Genomic DNA, 12,779 nt, shown 5'->3' on the forward strand with positions numbered 1-12,779 from the left:
CAATTTCTCCACAATAACACACATTTAGTGGGGTTTCACTCTTCAGTTGATCCACTTTCACCCACTCAGTGAAATCAATGGTGGCAGAAGGAGTAGTGGCAATGGGCTGCCTCAGTGTGATGGGTAGTTAAATTTCTGAGGGGGTTCACATCAGGTTACGGCACAGGGTTTCAGATGGTTTTGCAGCTTTGATGTACCTAGAGTTAACTTTATTCAAAAGGATGTATCCACAATGTTGGAAATGAAATCTAGGGCATAAACATAAGCTGTGAATCTGGAGGTAGAGTTCGTCATCTACTAACCTTGCAGTAAGGTGGGCTGAAGAGTCATTGGGCAAGATACTGAACCCATAATTGCCAAAGATGCATCTTTTTGAGCGTGGGTGTGTGCAGGATAGTAAATATGCATGTGTGAGTGGAGGATGAGTGCATGTCAAAGTGAAAAAAGCACTATGAGTACTTGAGTAACAATCCATTTACTGTCACCAGGGGACAGTATCAAAATATGTGAAACAACCATGTGGGCTCTAACTGTGAAGAGAAGACAGGAGTCACAATAGAGAAGGAACTTATTTGTAGTGAAAATTGTCCACTGCTGTCCAGAACTCTGCTTATTGCCCTGCTTTGTAGGATCTAGTTTTTTGTTTGTTTGTTTTTTACCCTCTTTTTTGCTTACTTTACTTTACTTTACTTTACTTTACTTTACTTCACTTTACTTTACTTTACTTTACTTTTACTTACTTTTCATGGGCACGTTTGCTGTTTTCCCTTTGCTGGTCAAGCCACAGACAGTAGCAGTTTTTGATATGGGCGAGATGGGCGGTTGCCCAGGGCGGCATCGTGCGGGGGGCGGCATCACGGGCATTGGCAAAAAAATAAAAATAAAAATAAAAATTGTTCGTACTCATGCATTTTGGGGATGGCCGATCGGTTTTCTATCGCCCATTTGCTGGGAGTAAGGGCGCCCTCCGTTTGCGAGGTGCGCCTGCTGCTTGCGGTGCAGGGAGGAGAGGGCGGGGCAGCGGGGGATTCACTGGCTGGCTGGAGCAGCATCTAATAACCAACTCGCAAATAAAACAAAATAAAAACAAACCAACAAACATGAAAACACCAGACATGATACAGACTTATAATTTGCACCAATGTTTTTTTCGAAATTCTATAAAGTGAGCGCGAGAGCCCTCGGTGCACCTGCTTGCTGCTGAAGTCAAAGTAAACTTTAGCGTCATCTCCGCTACATACAGTCCAGTATTTTGAGAGATGAGACGATGAGGCTCCAGTTACAGCAGTGCAAATAAACAAACAATAAATATAAGAAGAGTAAGACAATAAATATACACTTTAGGACTCGGGGTAAAGGGATCAATAACAATTTAAAATTTACAATTTACAGTTTGATAATTTAAAGTCTTGTTGTAAATCCAAGCCCATTATGTATTCATAATTTGAATCCTGGGTTGGTTCGATCCCAGATTATGGAAATATGGGATTGCTACTGGTTGCAGAATCTTTTCTACAGTCAATAGTGAAAACTTCTGTTTACGTTTGTCACTTGGCTATGATAGTAAACAGTAGACACTGATGTAGCTTACTGAATCTTTTGGACTGTGTTCAGCACAATATTAATTAGTCAGTGTCAATTGTTGATTTGTCCTGTTCTCATTGTATGACGAATTATGATGGCTGTTTGGTAGCCGTTTGCATAGTATGCATACTCTCTCTCTCTTCATGTGTGTGTGTGTGTGTGTGTGTGTGTGTGTGTGTGTGTGTGTGTGTGTGTGTGTGTGTGTGTGTGTGTGTGTGTGTGTGATAGATATCAATCCCGGTCCATAAATCCTGCATTATAAACACATTGGTTTTCCCTTTTCAAATTTGGAGGTCAAACAGTCGAAAATTTTTCTGTTTAACAATTTCTATTTTTGTTTATCAGAGTATATCACTGGCAGGATGTAGTAAACCGGATCAAAAGCATAACCTTTCAATTCTGGGTTAAGTTTGGAAGAACTAAAAGAGAGAATTGGATGAACTTTAACTTTCAGTTTTGCTGAATTTTTAAGAAAGATGGATCATGTCAAGTGATGGTAGTCAGTCAACTGAATTTCTTTTAGTTTCTTGAAGATAGTTGATGAGAAGCTGATGGGAAGTCTCATGTATTTAAACTCTAGCCCAGGGCTCCCTGTCAAGTTTTGTAACCGGATGAGTGAAAAGTCTTCAAGAACCTGAAAAGTTTGGAGCTGAGGGGTAATTTGAACTGTGTTGGTAGATAAGCAAATAAGAAGCCACAGGGAACTTCCTTAAAAGACATAAAACACAAACAGCTTAATGAGATCGGAGTTTAATCAGTCTGAGGTGGAATCTCCGCTTTCATTCTAATGAATATAAACCTGCATTGTCTGTTTCCTTTTCGTGCCCTCTCAGTGCAGATATCTGCGGAGTGACAACGACCACATGCAGCTAATCTTCCCTCCTCCGCGCACACACAAAAACAGCTCCTGACAACCACAACAACATATGGTGAGCGCTAAGCTGCCGTCGGGTCACAACAGCAGAGCTCGAAACTCTGAGAGCGGCGCATACGTCGCTGCCCCGGGTTCTCTGCGGCCGTCAGAGGGGATTACCAAGGAGCTGCACTTCATCGAGCTGAGACTTCTAAGTCAATACAATGACTGACACAATGCAAAGAAGTAATCCTGTTTTTGGAAGGTTTGCGGGTGCTCTTACGTGGCTGGTTTGAAAAATAGGAGGCTTAAGAAACTGTATATTGCAACCTTTGAAGGAAAGACAGTTTAAGCAGTTTGAGGTCAAAGCCAAAACTTTGTCTGGAATAAGTTTGAAGTTCAATGAATCTCTTCATGTTTCCAGCAGCTGAGCACATTTTGACTGAATAGAGAGAAAGCAACAATTTCACCCTTTGGAGAAGCTGGAAACAGTGAATGTTGGCTGAGTGACCACAGGGACCTCCCCCAGCTTTATTTTCATGTCCATGCAACAACGGACAGAAATGACGCTGTCCTGATCCCCTGTAGTAAAAACTGTGTTGCCAGTGTAAATATAGCTATATACAGCTAAATAATATATTCATAGGTACAGAAACAATTTTGTGCTAAAAGAACAAGAAAAAAGAAGGAAAAGAAAAGAAAGAAAATGCACCGAGTGATTTGGTCCACTGCCTGTTATCCCCTAACTTCTTTACAAATGATGTTTGTTAATAATGGCTTCTTGACAGCCATCCGTCCCACTGAGACCATTTCAGATGAGACTTCAGCGAACAGCAGACGGATCAACTTAAGGTCCAAATGCATCTCTCAGGTCGTGTGTCAGAGAGCTCGATCCCAGACTATGGAAATATGGGATTGCTACTGGTTGCAGAATCTCATCTCGATATTTGATTTGATGAAGTCTTTTGCCCAAAACTCATGCCACTGTGCAGTTTCATTTTACTGTGTACCTTTAATCCGTGTGGTTATTTATATTTCTTGGACAGTAGTCGGGTGGAGCACACAGCATTTACTTGTATATGTACAATGGCAGTAAAGAGCTATTCTATTCTATTCTGTCTGCACTGAGATTGTCTCCAGTGATGGCAAGCATTGGTTTTCCAGTGAGGGAGATGTGGCAAACACCATCATACTGCCTCCACCAAAAGCTTTCCGCATCTTTACTGCACTTTGACCCTACGATCTAACTGCTGTAGGCAGAAGTTCCTCCACATGTTCAGGTTCCAGCATATGTGTTGCAGATGCCAGTGCCACTGGGCCTGACAATGAATAGCAGTCATAACATTCTTAAGGGCCCTCAAATGTAGAAACATTATAAACATGAAGTATGACCAACTACACCTGTGCAACATGCATGTTTGCTGACAGTCTTCATATAAGGGATACAGAAGTGTCCATTGCAACTAAGCACAAACATATGTTAGGAGATTTTTGTACTTTGCAAGCTACTGTTTGAGGATGCAGAAAAGTGCTTCTTTTCACACTTCTATATCTATGTTTTGTGGTGGTAAGTCGTGCCAACAAACATGTAATAGTAGAAGTAGAATAAAGAGTGTTAAGTGATCTAAAAAAGATGTATTTGTGATAGATTGTAGAGTGACTTTTAGTGTCTGTTAAGTCAGCATGTAGAAGAACAGCCGGCGTTTTAAAACTGTTAATGTTAAACACTTCTCATCATATCCAGGAGGAGATTTGTTCATCGTGTTTTTATCCGAAGATACTTTGACTCGAGTTTCGCTCAGAGTAGCTTACAGCAGATGCCGTGTGACTGACAGGCGGGTTAATCAAGTTGTTTTTAATCTTGCTGAAAATCTCCCCGGCCTTTTCCTATTATCATAATGAGCTCTCGTGTTTGTCTCAAGTCCTCACTGCGGCAGCTGTTAGAGCGTTCACATTGGCGCAGCGAGGGATGGAGTGCACTTCCTGTCGCTGAAAGGCCACAGGGTCAATCTGGGGAAAACAGTTGCTGCTGCAGGCTGCTAATCAAATTTTAATTTCAGCTTCAAATCAGTGAATCTGACAGCGTTTTTGGCTGGTTGCAGTGAGTTTGTATTTAAAGTCTTCAGGTTTGTTACATTGAGAAGATCTGCCGGTAACAGTGTACAGGTGAGAAAATATAACATGACTTAAACCTGCCACAACAATGACAAACACCATTTGTCAATCAGGTGCTGCAGTTTGAATGTTTTATCCAAGTGTTCGAGATTTCTGTTTAAATGAGGTGCAGAAAGCCGATGTGTGCCAATGTGAATTCACATAAATGGTCGCAAATAACCATTAAAGACATACTTTAACTCAAATGATCCTCTTTATCGTACATTTTTATCTGTTTTGATGTGAAACGAGTCCTCAGTTACCCACACTAGCATAAAAACTAATTAATCCACCTTGCTGAAAACCTGCAGATGGTGTGAGTGCACAGAAGGAATCGACCCTATAAACGTGCTTCTCTCAGCTCAGTGAAGCTAAGACATTCAAGAAGGGGCTTTTTTTAATAAGGCTGGAAAGTTATTAGCAATATGGCACAATTAATTTAGGTGTTTTGACTCAAAGTGGAACATTAAACTTTGCTCCAATGGAACAAGGAAATTAGAAATAAGGAAATTAGCTCCTGTATTGATTTCTTTGTGCTTTTTACTGAGGCTTAGACCCAGTGGTTCAAGTAACCTGAGGGCTACGACTGCAGAAAACGGGGTATGTGGACATGTACCTTACCCGGTTGATCTGATATCCTCGTGTTGGTGTTGTTCCCAGATCATCATACTAAATGTTGTTCCAGGATCAACATTGCAAGTGACCAATCAGAATGTTGTGACGTCATACTTTTGCGACTTCGGGAAAAACCGGCGTAAAACCAAAAACTGTACTAAAGCTGCATGAAACCGCCTCTGTCCGCCGATCAACAGACCCTGACCCTGACCCTAACCCTAACCGTAACCCTTTAATAAACAGTAAGCAGAATTGATATTGTCCTTGCAACATTGGAATTTCATAAATGCACGAATGGCTTGGCGCACAAAGGAATAACGTCACAACAATGTGATTGGTCACTTGCAATGTTGAACCTGGAACAACATTTTCATGATGGTCTGGGAACAACACCAACACGAGGATATCAGATCATCCTACCTTACCCAGTTACTTTGCTAGTGTCCATTTGGACCTTTCCCTTCAGGACTCCTTTAACTCTTGGCAAAGAATCAACAGGTATTGTTCATGTTGACATGACAGCCTCACACACTTGTTGCAGATTTGTCTGCTGAACATCTATGATGTGAATCTCCTGTTCCACCAAATCCCAAATGTGCTGTGTTGGATTAAGTTCTAGTGACTGAGGAGGCCATTTGAGTACAGTGAACTCAGTGTCATGTTCAAGAAACCAATCATAATCACTGATTATTGACTGTTGACTGTAACCTGTGCTGTTTAAGTGCAGCCCCAGTGGCCTAATGGTTAGGGCACTGTCCTTCTGAGTCAGGGATTGTGGGTTCGAGTCCCACCTGGGGTGTCCCAATGCATTACAGCCACCATCTGTTAGATCTTTTAGATAGCCACTTGTAATTGCAGGTTAAGAGTTTAAATTTCAGCTTGTCCAGCTAGCTTTAAAGCACTGCTCCAGTATGTGAGGAGTTCGCACAGGTCTAGAATCTGGTTGGTGACAAATGTGTTTTCAGGTGCTGGTTGTGAAAGTAGTTGTAGAAAGTTGCTTGCTGTGGATATTTGAAACTAGTTACAAAGAAACATATAGTGCTGCACCAAAAACATCCTTGCAAGTGATTCAGTCACTAGCAGAGTGGGTCACAGTTGACTGTAGTTTCTACAGAAAGCACCAAGTTTTTGCAAACTCTTACCGATCACTTGCTAAACAATTGTGAAGCTATGATGGAGGCAAACAAAACCAGAAATGGAAACCATTCACCTTCAGTTTAAAAGCTGCAGCTTTTCAAATGTGTTGGTTTCAATGGTAAGGCAAAACTTTTACTTTGAAGTGTAGAATGACATCAGTTTCAGTCAAACATTGCTATACCACCATTTGTCACTCTGTGATCCTATAATTTAATATTGGCATTTAGATGTCTTCAGACCAGGACTGTTATCAAATAGAGGTTGGAGCAGATTGGACAATGTTTTTTCGTGTCACATCAAAACACTGATGATGTGAATCTCCTGTTCCACCAAATCCCAAATGTGCTGTGTTGGATTAAGTTCTAGTGACTGAGGAGGCCATTTGAGTACAGTGAACTCAGTGTCATGTTCAAGAAACCAATCATAATCACTGATTATTGACTGTTGACTGTAACCTGCGCTGTTTAAGTACAGCCCCAGTGGCCTAATGGTTAGGGCACTGGCCTTCTGAGTCAGGGATTGTGGGTTCGAGTCCCACCTGGGGTGATTTCAAATATGGTCAAAAACAGGCTTAGACCATGATCCAGTGGCCAATGGAGTCACTCTCTCCTAGAATAGCCAGCTTTCTGTTCTTGTTGGAACGGAAATTGTTCACATATATACTCACTGTACATGCTAATACCTGCTTGGGTACCATTTAGGCTTCAAATCTCCCTTAATTTCACCAAATCCTAAAGGTACTCTATTGGATTTAGAGCTGGTGACTGCGGAGGCCGTTTGAGTACAGTGAACTCTGAGCTTTGTGACATGGTGTGTTACCAGAAGATGGTACACTGTGGTCATAAAGGGATGAACATGGTCAGCAAAAACACTCAGGTAGACTATGCTGTTTAAATGATGCTCAGTTGGTGTTAAGGCCCCAAAAGCAGGCAAAGAAAACACCTTCTACACCACTGCACTGCCAGCACCAGCCTGAGTTGTTACACATACTAGACAGAGCATGTGGAAATAGTACACATGACACACGCGATTTGTTTGGTGCCGTTTTGGTCTGCATAGCATATTAAGCTGGATAACTGAAGCCTGTATTTACAGGATTTGATTTAATTTATTTTTTTTGCTCATTTTTTCAAAGGAAATGCCCATGTGATTACCAAGCTTGATTATTTTTTCAGACCCAAATAAACAGATCTGACCAATCAGATCAAAGCATTTGTACCTCAAAATGTGCACCAGCTTAAATATACAATGATATGGAAATAGTAAAATATTACTACATTACCTCAGACACACAGATAGATGCATCTCTGAAATGATTTCTCTGCCTCCTCAGATGTGATTCCAACTCTGCCAACACACGTCAAACTGCCCCACTGACATCCTGAAAATCGATCACGATAAAGCTTCAACACCGGGATCAAATCAAATTTTCCCTGCTCCTGGTTTCTACTGAGAATTGGATGAACCAGAATCTCAGTTTCTTTTCTTTTTGTTTAGAAACATCAGGATAAGCTAATCATCGCTTGATTTTGTATTCATTTTGTTCATTGTGCGTCTTTGAGAGGGAATTTTCAACAAAAACACACCACGTGTGTGTGTTAGTCCCCATAGGGAAATAGTTCCTTTGCATTTAACCCATTCACCCAGTGGGCAGCCACCAATACAGCGCCCGGGGAGCAGTGTGTAGGGACAGTACCTTGCTCAGGGGCACCTCAGAGTAGCCGTTCAGTGGAGTCGAACCCCCAACCTTCGATCATGGGGCCACCACTCTACCTACTGAGCTATCCCTGCCCACCACGTTAGATGTGCACCTACAGTACACGGCAAGTTTGAATCCGTGCTGGCCTGAAATGGTAACACAGCCATAGGTGGGAGGGTCTCAAACCAATGTACTCCTACTGTTGGTGCCAAGCCAGGATAAAAGGGAAGGGTTGTGTCAGGAACCGCAGCCGGTGTAAAAATCTTTGCCATGATTGAATTGCTAAATTGCCAAGAATTTCCATACCAGATGCGGGATAGGGTGAGATGGAGTCAGACTCATAAAGGGGCCATCCAAAAGAAGAAGTAGAGGAAGAGTTGAATTAAACAGTTCAATGTAAGAGTTGGCACCTAATTTTAAAATGAGTGCAGATGATCACATTCAAACTACAGCAATGTTGATGAACGTGATCTCTTTGATGGGCCTTTGGATAAAATATCAGATAAACACAGTTGAGAAACGTTCTCTGTGAGGAGATCCTTCCTATTCGAACACACTGCTATCCCACTTTGTTCTACGCAATGGGATTCAAACCAGCAACCTTGACAGTGTGAGTGCCATCAGTTAATTAGCTATAACTCCTAGATTCAGACTCATAAATCATGTCATGCTGCTCGCTCTGCCCGAGTATGCGGCGTTTGGCCCAGAGGTGAAACAGCCATTTAACCTTTATATTGAGCTTTAATTCTCACTTGGCCTTCCCGTCGTTTTCTGTGGTTCACCAGCTTAGCCAATTAAATGAGATTTACACCAGTCCAAACTCATGCTTTAACACACAAACACAAACTTCTGATGAAATTAAAGCCAAGTTCTGACAGTTATGCTCAAAGTCATCGACCTCGTAAAGCGCTACGTCTCGCTTCCTTGACGGCTTCATCAATCATGGCTGATAATTGTGATTGATGGGGGAGGAGCTCGGGCAAATGAAGGCCAGAAAACATTTAGCCAAGTGCAGCCGGGAGGAGTGAGATTAATGGTGATAAAAGTGACTGAGCGAGGGTGAAGGTGCACCGCGCGGCATTTTAACACCAGTAAATCATTGGTACATTAATGCAGAGATGTCGGTGTAAGTACTGTAAACAAACAAGCAGCCTGTCGGCCTCTGCTGCCCCTGCTTTCCATCTTTTTCTGGGCTGGATTCAAAGGGAAACCTGTTGGTTATTTTCAGAGCAATAAACATAACAAAGAATAATGTTGCTCAGGAACATGCACAGCTGGATGTTTAAGACTTTCTACTATTAAAAAATAAATAAGGATCCTTTAGAGCAAATGTCTCTTTTTCTAATTATGTTTTAGTTGCTCATGATTGCAAAAAGAAGTGATTCAAACAGGAGATGTTAACAAGAAGTTAGTAAATGAAATTATTTAATGTCCAAATTTGTGGCAACCTGTGTGCTCATTACTGGGAGGTTTAAAAGGATTAATTTGATAATATTGGTTAATTAGAGAAAAAAAACATGACATCATGATTATTTGTTTCTGTAGATCTTTTAGTTTTCTTCAGAGAAATAACAACAGTGAATAACTTTTAAATATTCCAGAATCATCCATTAGGATCCAGACTCATAAAAATGTAACTGTAACATAACTTTATATCAACACTCACAGATGTTTAATTAGGTGCACCTTGGTAGTATCAGGTTGGACCCCCTCTTTCCGTCAGATCTGCTTTAATTCTTCATGACACAGATTCAACTAGTGCTGGAAACATTCCTCAGAGATTTTGGTCGATGCTGATGTGACAACATCACACAAATGTTGCAGATTTGTCGGCTGCACATCCATCTGTTCCACCAAATCCTAGAGGTGCTCTATTGGATTGAGATCTGGTGACTGTGGAGGCCATTTGAGTACAGTGAACTCTTTGCCATGTTGAAGAAACCAGTTTGAGATGACATGGTGAGTTATCCTGCTGCAAGCAGCCATCAGATAATGCCATCAGATATTGGTACACTGTGGTCATAAAGGAATGGACATGGCCGGTGAAAACAGAGAACTGCTCAAACGCAGCCTCAGTGGCCTAATGGATAAGGCACTGGCCTTCTAAGCCAGGGATTGTGGGTTCGAGTCCCACCTGGGGTGTCCCAATGCATTACAGCCACTATCTGTTAGATCTTTTAGATAGCCACTTGTAATTGCAGGTTAAGAGTTTAAATTTCAGCTTGTCCAGCTAGCTTTAAAGCACTGCTCCAGTATGTGAGGAGTTCGCACAGGTCTAGAATCTGGTTGGTGACAAATGTGTTTTCAGGTGCTGGTTGTGAAAGTAGTTGTAGAAAGTTGCTTGCTGTGGATATTTGAAACTAGTTACAAAGAAACATATAGTGCTGCACCAAAAACATCCTTGCAAGTGATTCAGTCACTAGCAGAGTGGGTCACAGTTGACTGTAGTTTCTACAGAAAGCACCAAGTTTTTGCAAACTCTTACCGATCACTTGCTAAACAATTGTGAAGCTATGATGGAGGCAAACAAAACCAGAAATGGAAACCATTCGCCTTCAGTTTAAAAGCTGCAGCTTTTCAAATGTGTTGGTTTCAATGGTAAGGCAAAACTTTTACTTTGAAGTGTAGAATGACATCAGTTTCAGTCAAACATTGCTATACCACCATTTGTCACTCTGTGATCCTATAATTTAATATTGGCATTTAGATGTCTTCAGACCAGGACTGTTATCAAATAGAGGTTGGAGCAGATTGGACAATGTTTTTTCGTGTCACATCAAAACACTGAAGTTGGCTTTGGCACCACCATCGTGTTGTTCAATGAAAACTCAAACTTTCAGAATACTTTGGTCACCCAGACTAAATGAGATGTTTTGATGATGGCATGAATTACAATAGAACTTGAAGAGAAGAACTTAGCAAAAAACGGATTAAATCCAAAGTGCCAGTACCACTGACAAATATGTATTAAATTTTGGTATCACCAACATAAGTAAGCAGCTTTTTTTTTTTAAACTGACACCATCTAAACAATTTGTTCAAATTAATCCAGTTAATTAATAAAGTTTGCAGAAGTCGTAAGAGTTCATTTAACTCACAGTTTTAATGTGGTTCAGGAACTTTTGAGTGTTTATTAGCTCCTTCTTGGCTTCTTTTGTGATTAGTTTGTGCCCTTTCTGCAGTCACGTTGTTAAAGTCAGCTCTTCTACTGCATCAAACTCCCACTGCTGAGTCACCAACTGACAGCTTTCAAGTCGGACTGTCACTGGGATTTAAACCATGTTCGTACTAATCCGGGTAATCCATGAATCTTCTTCTCTCTGTTTTGACCCTCCGCCTCTTTCATAACAGCATCTCTTTCCACTTTTTAAGTTCATAAATCTGAAAAGGGATGGTTTGACAGGCAATTTAGCTCTTCTGGGGTAACAGGGAGATGCTTGTAGACACTCATTCATATCATTGAGAAAAACAATTGTACCATATTTTAGTGTTTTGTTTTTGTTCTTTTTACTGTAAATGATTTTAAATACTGTTTTCATTGTTCCGTGATATTGTTAGTGAGGAACATGTTGCAAAATTTCCTCAACTACAAATGAATTAATTTTAGTCTGGACCACTACAGTCAACATTCATTCCTATTAATGGGTTGCAAAGTGGCTTGCAGAGGCAGCAGCAATCATGGGGAGACTAAAGCAGCCTAAATAACCAGTCTTAAATTAGACCTGCACATTGGATGTGTAGAAGGGTGTCAGTGGAGCTTTCAGATAAGATGATCTGCCACGACTGTCTTGAGCTGGACTTCACAGCCTGACTGAACTAACATTGTAGTGTGAGAGCAGATGTTGATTACATGATGATCTCACGCACAGAAGCTCTGGCTCCGAGCACAGAAGCCACACCCACTTAGTGTTCCAACCTTTAGAGATGCAACCAATCAGAAGAAAGTTGGCTTCAGGGACGTGTGGGTTTGTAGGGGGAGGAGCTACAATGACTTTAAATAGACAGTAGATGACTGATGACTGAGGGTAAAGGCCCAGTATAAGATTTTTTTAAAAGGGTCATTTTAAACTGTGAACCATCCAAACCTGCTCTAGCATACGATTTGATCCCAAGTGACTTGAATACCTTTGTCACTCTTCCAAGGTAGAAGCATTATTTCATGTGAACATTAAATTTCATGACCTTTATCAACTTCTCGGACTTTGTCAGGGTAGCTCATGGTTTGGAAAACTTTCTCGGCATATGCTGAGCAGCGTTCAAATCAGGTGCCAACATGTAAATCAACATCCACGGGGCCTCTTGTCCTTAATGCATCCGTGGCATTTTAACGTAGTCAGTGATATTTACAGAAACAAGTTCAAACATCTGCTGCGGACGCGTACAAACAGGATTTTAATGCCAGCTGTGATTTATACCTGCACAATATCAACAGAATTAAAATGTCACAGGTGCTGAAACCAACAGAGGTCACTGACGTACGTTCCTGTCTCACGTTCAGCTGGAAACTATCAGGTACTGAAGCCTTCAAATCACATTTACTTTCTGTGCAGTTTGAACGGCTGAATTGATCTAAAATTAACTGACTCATAAGCTTGGCTGACTCAGATTAATTCCCACCTTACACTAATGGAGTAAAGAACTGTGTGGTTATGAACATAAATTATGGATTACAATTAGGAGCTCATCACTCCCCCATTAACTCTTTTATCTTTACTTCTTCCCAGCCTCTTAAACTCT

The 12,779-nt window shown here is 41.1% G+C and overlaps 3 non-coding genes across 3 annotated transcripts; all 3 read left to right on the plus strand.

Annotated features, from left to right (window-relative positions):
• Nucleotides 1-5,932: 5,932 nt before the first annotated feature.
• trnar-ucu (transfer RNA arginine (anticodon UCU)) lies at nt 5,933-6,005 on the plus strand. The gene has a single exon. It is a non-coding gene; the product is annotated as a tRNA-Arg (tRNA).
• Nucleotides 6,006-6,816: 811 nt separating this feature from the next.
• trnar-ucu (transfer RNA arginine (anticodon UCU)) lies at nt 6,817-6,889 on the plus strand. The gene has a single exon. It is a non-coding gene; the product is annotated as a tRNA-Arg (tRNA).
• A 3,222-nt stretch (nt 6,890-10,111) lies between these two features.
• trnar-ucu (transfer RNA arginine (anticodon UCU)) lies at nt 10,112-10,184 on the plus strand. The gene has a single exon. It is a non-coding gene; the product is annotated as a tRNA-Arg (tRNA).
• The last annotated feature ends 2,595 nt before the right edge of the window (nt 10,185-12,779 follow it).

The sequence above is a fragment of the Astatotilapia calliptera genome, chromosome 23 (assembly GCF_900246225.1).
Source record: "Astatotilapia calliptera chromosome 23, fAstCal1.2, whole genome shotgun sequence".
NCBI classification, from domain to species: Eukaryota; Metazoa; Chordata; class Actinopteri; order Cichliformes; family Cichlidae; genus Astatotilapia; species Astatotilapia calliptera.